The sequence below is a fragment of the Oxyura jamaicensis genome, chromosome Z, assembly GCF_011077185.1.
Source record: "Oxyura jamaicensis isolate SHBP4307 breed ruddy duck chromosome Z, BPBGC_Ojam_1.0, whole genome shotgun sequence".
NCBI classification, from domain to species: Eukaryota; Metazoa; Chordata; class Aves; order Anseriformes; family Anatidae; genus Oxyura; species Oxyura jamaicensis.
The window spans coordinates 57,505,385-57,513,300 of record NC_048926.1 but is presented as its reverse complement, the minus strand read 5'-3'; the positions used below and the strand labels follow the sequence as shown (position 1 = coordinate 57,513,300).

At 39.0% G+C, this 7,916-nt stretch overlaps 1 long non-coding RNA gene across 1 annotated transcript; it reads left to right on the top strand.

Moving 5' to 3' along the window:
- The first annotated feature begins 1,619 nt into the window (after positions 1-1,619).
- On the top strand, positions 1,620-6,809 carry LOC118156300. The gene is made up of 3 exons (XR_004746220.1): positions 1,620-1,630; positions 1,809-1,816; positions 6,762-6,809. It is a non-coding gene; the product is annotated as an uncharacterized LOC118156300 (long non-coding RNA).
- The last annotated feature ends 1,107 nt before the right edge of the window (positions 6,810-7,916 follow it).

Here is a 7,916-nt window from a genome sequence, read left to right as displayed (position 1 = left end):
CATGAATTATGGGAAGACAAGCAATATTTCACTTAACAGAAAGTATTTGTTTCCCCTTTACCAAATTAGGTCTTTTGCCCGGGATCAGCAATTAAAATAAAATCCTAAGGAAACAATTTATACTGACTCCTTCTGTCACTTTGAAAGGTATTTTTGTTTACATATCTTCCCAATCTGCATGATAACATTATATGCAATTATTATAAACAGTGAGAATGGAAAATAGTTTCATAATATTTGTTTTGCATTTAACTCCTTGGCAATTCAGGAAATTGGCAACTACTCTCAAAATTATATTTGGCCAGAGCATCACATGAAAGGGAAATTTTTCATATTTTAATTTAATGAATCACATTTCAGCTTCACACTCTCTCAGGCTCATTCTTTAAAACTAGAACTGAAGGAATGTGAGAACAGTTATTGTTTCTAAATTCCCCTAGCATAGTTCCAAGTAGTTGACCCAGGTTCGATTTCTGGCCAACGCAACATATGATATGATGAAATTTCTGGTCATTACTCTAACCTGGTATTTGTACTTAGCACTCTTCTCATCCTAATCCAAAACATAGCACTCTACCAGCTACTAGGAGGAAAATTAACTCTGTCCTAATTGAAACCAGGTTACATTTTTATGTCAGTTCCGTTCAATTGCTTTATTTTTTTAATCTTTCCAGGAACAGGTTTAAGACTTTTCTTTTTGCATCAAGATAATGGAAAAATATATGCTTTTATCCTCTGGTTTTCCATGTTTCAGGAATTATAAAATACATTTTTTTTTTCTGAGTTTTATCACTTGCAGTTTCATGTTATAATCTTTTTCAGGGTTTGCAGCAAAGAACTGCCTGTTATACAAGAAATAGCAATTATAGGTTTTCTACAGATTATTCAGGTTTGTAGCTTTCACCAAATATTGCACTGTGAAACACTGAAATGGATTTAAAATATATTTTTTGTCTAGCAAGTAGCCATTTCCTAACAGGCCATTCACTGGATTATGACCTAATAACAACCAAATTTAACACGAGTCTCCTCTTTTTATTTTTATAGAAGTGAATGTGAAGGAATACAATTAATAATATATATATATCCTGATATCTTTTTCACGCATTAAGTATTTAACATACTTGCAATAAGTTTGTTTTCTCTATCAGAATTTACAAACAACAGTGTTGTAGAAGGAAGCCCTTTTTTTATAATGGGCAACATTCCAGTATTCCCTAGTTCACCAGAATTCAATTCCCAGTCTGCATCAGTCCAATAACACTACATAGCTGGGCTCCTGAATCAGTTTCTGTTCATATCAGTTTTGAAGGCTACATCATTAAAGATCAAAGAAGGGTGATTAGGCTTCCCACCAACTCCTGAACTTCTAACTTTTCTGACATTAAACATCCTCATGTTTTTTCACCAATATAAATCTTCTGGTGATCATTTCCAGCCACAGTCTGGGACACCATTCTCATACTGCATTATTACCTGTTGAAGAAACCTGCTTCTGCTAAAATACAAGAATTCCCATCCCATATTCTTCATAGGATACATTTAGTAAGTTTCCTGGAACATACAAATATGAAGTGAAATAATCTTATGAATTTTGTCTTCACTAGCTTCCTAGTACTATTGTTTTCCAGTTAAAAAGTGTTGAGAACAGATCTTTCAATATCATGAAAAGGAAGGATAAAAATTACTGGAAGGAATAATAATAATAAAAAAGCCTAATATATTGGGGATTTTGTTTGTAGGTTGGTTGGTATTGTTGTTGTTTGTTTTTTATAAATAGTACTTGAAATCAACAGTTAAAATGTGAGGAGCTGAAGTTCTCATTTGCCTACACATTGACCCACAGTAACTTAAAAACTCTCCTTTAATTTCTTGTCTTGGAAGTTATACTCACCTAATCAAACTTTGCATGTGGCTCTTTGTCAGTAGGCTGCTGCTTACCCATTATAGCCCTCATTTTCATGATGAATCACAATTGGGCAAACCAGTAATATAAATGCAATGTATGTTATACCCTCCCTCTTTATGATTAATTCTACTAGTGGTACAAATTTGCATGAATGAATGTCAGTGTGTTTTCTGCTCTGAACATTTCCTGCTGGCTTCAATTCAGCTCTGCTGACATTTATTACAAATAATAGCTAAATATTCTTGATTTAATGGCTGTGGTGGCCCCACATCTGAAGGTGATGTCTGTAATAAAAGCGGACAAGACTAGCTTATAAAAAATACTAATCAGATTGTGTTTGCACACATAACGGAGAGGCCTCACATACATAACCAGCAAAATGGAACGATACTTTTTTAAATGCAGCTGCTGGAAGTCAAGAGTTCAAGAACATATCGCCTGCATTATTTTCTGCCCCTCTCCCTTCTTTTACCACCTCTTTATAGCACCTGTAACAATGGTGAGAAGATCATAGCCAAAGGGTTAAAGTTCCTATTTTAATACTCTTGAGAAAAATAACACTGAATACTATACAGTGTCATCGCACCTACTGTCATTGTTAATTCTGCTACCAGAAAAGCATGAGGGATTAGAGGAACTTGTCACCATATAGTGAGACCCATTTTAAAGTCTTGTTTAGCTTAGTTTAACTTAAATCATGCTAAAAAGTATGCCATCACCCCCACCACCACACCCTCCAAGAAAAATGCAAATATGCTCTATTCTTTAGACAGGGACAAAAATATGTTACCTGCCAGAAGCACAGAGGAGACAGAAAGGAGACAGGAGGAAAAGAGCAGCTGATGAAGAATGGTTTTGTGAGATGGGCATGTGCACGTAATGGAAAAGACTGCAGAAAACATTCAAAGAAGGACACGGATATAATCATACCTGACATTTTACAAATTTAGTACTAAGGACATTGGCAAAGAATTGTCCCCTTGACCTACGCATGAATGGCGCTAATGCTCTGAGGATGGCAAAGGTGATCAACAGGGCCACTTCAAGCTTTAATCAGCAGAAATATTATCTCCTCCAGAATATTCTGGAAAGAATCCCACAGCATCCAAATTAAAAAATAAAAATACAAATAAAAATAAATCAAATTAAAATCATGCTAATCTTGCTCTTCAGAGCTCCCTCATACCACTGTATGCTTTGCTTTCCATTAGTATCAGTACACTGCCAGCAGTCTAGAGGCACATTTACCAAGTTGAACAGATTTTTCTCAAAGTAGCAAAATGCAGCTATTTAGTGTAAATAACACAAAGCTTATTTCTTCTTTTGATCCTATGTGCTTCTGGCATCTGTAGGCATGGAAAGACACGTATTATATAGCTGTTCTCTGATTAAGTTTATAACATCACACAAAAATAGTCGATAAATGGTGGTTGGCACTATCGAGTGCCAGGATAAGGTCTTGTCCAGTCAAGCCATGGTGCCTGGCTCTTGTATTATCTTGGCTTTGGGATTTTTTGAAGACCTCATACCTGTTCCTTCATTCAGAATTTTTGCACATCATTATTCATTTCAGTTTGCCTTTTACTGAGTATAGATTTTTTGCAATAGAAAAATAAACTTAAAAAATTAGGCTTGGCCAGTATCCAGTTTCCAACAGTGCCCCATAATGGTGGGTTTTGAACATACTACAAACACCAGGACAAGTATGAAATTATCCTTTCCCCAGAATAGCTTCTGATTTGGGGCAGCAAATGGAAGTGCTAAACATGAATTCGTAAATTTAATAGTCAGTGATAAATCTAACTTCCTGAAATCTGCTTATACCCTTTGAACCCACTTATATTTTAAAATTTCCAAAATACTATGTTTCTAGTCAAGGGTCTGTAACACAAGTCCTATGAGGAGTGGCTGAAGGAACTGGGGTTGTTTAGTCTGGAGAAGAGGAGGCTCAGGGGACACCTTATTGCTAGCTACAGCTACCTGAAAGAAAGTTGTGGGAAGCTGGGGATCAGCCTCTTCTCACAGGTAACTAGTGATAGGACTAGAGAGAATGGCCTCAAATTGTGCCAGGGGAGGTTTAGGTTGGAAATTAGAATTTTTTTCTCAGAAAGAGCAGTCAGGCATAGGAACGGGTTGCCCAGGAAAGTGGTGGGGTGACCGTCCCTGGTGGTGTTCAAGGAAAGGTTGGACCTGGTGCCTAGGGACATGGTTTAGTGGGTGACATTGGTGGTAAGGGGACAGTTGGACCAGATGATCTTGGAGGTCTTTTCCAACCTTAATGATTCCAACCTCTATGATTCTATATATGCTCTGTAGCTTAATTATGAACTCTCAGGAAAAATAACTAACTAAATAAATAAATCTACTGTTTCTATACCTACTGCCTGATTTTAATGTTACAAAAGGTAGTGAATAATTATTTTCCCTTTTCATTTCTTTTATTTTAATTTCATTTACAATTGAAGTGTATAAAAAATAAATCTCTAACAAGTTCCCACAATCATATGCTTTTCACAGTGAAGAGTCCTGATCTTGGATTTCTTTCTTAGAAAAGCCTGGGCGCTTCCGTATACAAGATAAATAATCAATGGCTGGTCTAAATAGATTTCATCCCAAATACATTTTACCAGATTCTTTTGTCCAGTAAAAGCATCTCAGTATCTTTTCTTCCTTTATCTCAGAAGAGACAAAGCTATGGACTTGTGTCACTCTCATCCAAAGATTAATGCTTCTTAGTACATTACTCTTCAAAAGAAGGTTTCATCACAACTAAAAACATGTAGGTTGGGATTATGTAGCTTTCCCTAAGGAAACTGATGGTACTTGTTTTTGGCAAAACTGTCAAACATCAGGAAACAGAAGCTGCACATAAGTACCAATGAGTTTAAAAAGTCATTTTAGCAATCACTTTCCCTGTTTTACAATCACATATTGTTTGTGTATGTGTGTCCTTGTGACCATTACACGTCTGTTTCAGTGCTATACAGTTAAGATTGTTTTCTTCTCCACAAAACAGATTGGACTCTTAAGGAAATTAGATATGCCAACATTTTGTTTTTCCAATATTTGTAAGAGAACTGATTGTATGTATTAAAAATAAAAATAATAAAAAAAAACGTTTTTTTTAATGTATTTTAAACAATATTATGGAATACTCTGTCAGAAGTCATAGAATCATAGCATCACAGAATGATTGGGGTTGAAAGAGACCTTAAAGACTATCCAGTCCCAACCCACTGCCATGGGCAGGGGCACCTTCCACCAGACCAGGTTGCTCAAAGCCCTGTCCAAGTGTCCTTGAACACTTCCAGGGATGGGTCATCCAGCACTTCTCTGGGCAACCTGTCCTACTGCCTCACTACCCTCTGAGTGAAGAACTTCTTCCTAACAACAAATCTAAGCCTACCCTCTTTTAGTTTAAAGCTGTTACCCTGTGTCCTATCACTCCAATCCCTGACAATGAGTCCCTCTTCAGCTTTCCTGTAGGCCCCTTTTTGATACTGAAAGGCTGCAATCAGGTCTTCACAAATCCTTCTTTTCCCAGGGCTGAACAACCCCAACTATCTGTCTTTCTTCGTGGGAGAGCTGAACACTCTATAACACCCTATCTTCACAGAACAGCTAAACAACTGCATCTAAAAGACATATCTATATACAAGGCATATAAAACAGCTAGTATTACTTAACTGTTATTCTTCAGATACTGTTCATATGGCAACAGCATTGCGTGTCATTTTTTCTCTTCCTTTATCAACTTGCAAATTCACAGCAACACTTGCTGTTCTTAATTCATTTACAGTCTGAACGAGGATAGAGTTTTACACTAGTAATTCTTGTTGAAGATAGTAAGACCTTCTAGGAGTAAGGGTTGTTTTATCTATATTTATCTGCTTTCTGTGGCTACTCTGTTTTGTTCTTTTTGACAGGCACCAAGCAAGGAATGTCTACATCAGGGACTTTAATTACTTAAAATCCTTTTTTTTTTAATTGATTATGGACAGTAGAGCAGTGCTTTGTGTTAACCTTTCAAAATGTCAATTTAATTTAGAAATACAGCAACTTTTTTAGCTCTATTGTCATGGATGATACATACATACTATGTTGTACTACCATTACAAGAAGTGTGTTTTAATTGTATATGAAAAATTTGTTTGGGATTAATAATTGCCACAAGTCTTGAGAACTCTTTGGTTGCTATTGGGAAGTCTATGCAGATCAGAAAATAGTCTTATAGATGGGGGGCAGGGATCATGCATATTTTAATTGTTCAAATTTTGATGCCAACCTCCTTCAAAGAGATTCTGCACAGATCTTACATTTTTGTATGATAGAGCCCTGAACCAAAGACAGTGGCTGCATATTTGCACTGAGTTGAATGGCCTTAGACAGAATACAAATACCACAATTGGCTAACACAGAGATTAATACATAATAATAATAATAATTTGTAATCCTTGCTCTGCTTTGGTAGAGAAATAACACTACAAAACAGCTGCAGTAAGGAGGCCACTTGGCCCAGCCACACATGAGCTAGAGAGCAGGACTGGCTTTGAGGAAGATGTGTGACTGTACTTCTATGAATTCTGCAGTAGAGGCAAACCTGCCACATCCAGATCAGGGAGATACTAGCAGTCTTCCACCACTTCTGCAAATGGTTTCATATCATTCCCACTTCATCAGCAAAGAGTGACATACCACAGTGAGCATGCATTAGTGTGCCGTTACATCATTAGTTGTAGTGGGTTTACATGATAAGTCTTTGGTAGAGGGGGGCTGCAGGGGTGGCTTCTGTGAGAAGAATAGAGAAGTTGCCCCACGTTAGATAAGGGCCCCGCCACTGGCCAGTGCCAAGCCAATAAGAGATGTTGTTTGTGTCTCTGTGAGAGCATATTTAAGAAAGAAAAAAAAGACTATTGCACAACAGCATCTGGGAGAGAGGAGTGAGAAGCAGCCCTGCATCCCCCAAGGTCAGTGCAGAAGGAGGGCAGGAGGTGCTCCAGGCAGGCAGCACAAGTTCTCCAGCAGCCTGTGGACAGGCTCCTGGTAGAGCAGGCTGTCCCCCTGCAGCCCATGGGTCCCACATGGTGCAGATCTCCATGCTGCAGCCTGTGGAGGAGCCCCCAGTGGAGCAGGTGGATGTGGCCTGGAGGAGGCTGAGGCCCATGGAGAGCCCCCATAGGAGCAGGCCCCGGGCCGCAGCTGCAGCCCATAGAGAGGAGCCCACGCAGGAGCAGGGGGTTTGGGGAGAGCTGCTGCCCGTGGGGGACCCGTGCTGGAGCAGTTTGCTCCTGGGGAATGGATGGAGCCCGTGGCACGGAGCCATGTGAGAGCAGTTCTTGAAGAGCTGGTGCCTGTGGGCAGCCCCCACAGGCTCAGTTTGGGAAGGACGGCATCCCGTGGGAGGGACCTTACGTGGAGCAGGGGCAGAGTGACTGTGAAGGAGCGACGGAGACGAAGCATCAGGGATTGACCACAGACCCCATTCCCTGTTCCCCTGTGTCACCTAGGGGGAGGAGGTGGAAGAGGGTGGATGGTTTTGGTTTCTTTTCTTTGTTTCTCACTTCTCTAGCTTGTTAGTAATAAGCCATAAATTTTATTATCTCCCTAATCTGAGACTATTTTGCCCATCATGGTAATTGTTGAGCAATCTCCCCATCCTTATCTCAAAACTTAAGCCCTTTTCATCATATTTTCTCCCTCTTTTCCTTTGAGGAGGGGAAGTGAGAGAGCAGTTGTGGAGCTCGGCTGCCCACCTAAGTGAAAACACATTTGGTATGCTCTACATAGCATATGTAGATGCTATGTAGATAAAGCAGATGCAGATATTGTGAATTGGTATGTACCAATTTTCTGGTGTTTTTTTATATCTCACACACAGTGACCACTAGCAAAGAGCTTTCACCCAACCTTTCTCTCAGGAGCTACAAAGAGAAGATCCTAGTGGATTTCTGATAACATTTTGAACATGTTCTGACGACATTTGCTGATATGTTCCTTTAGGACAACA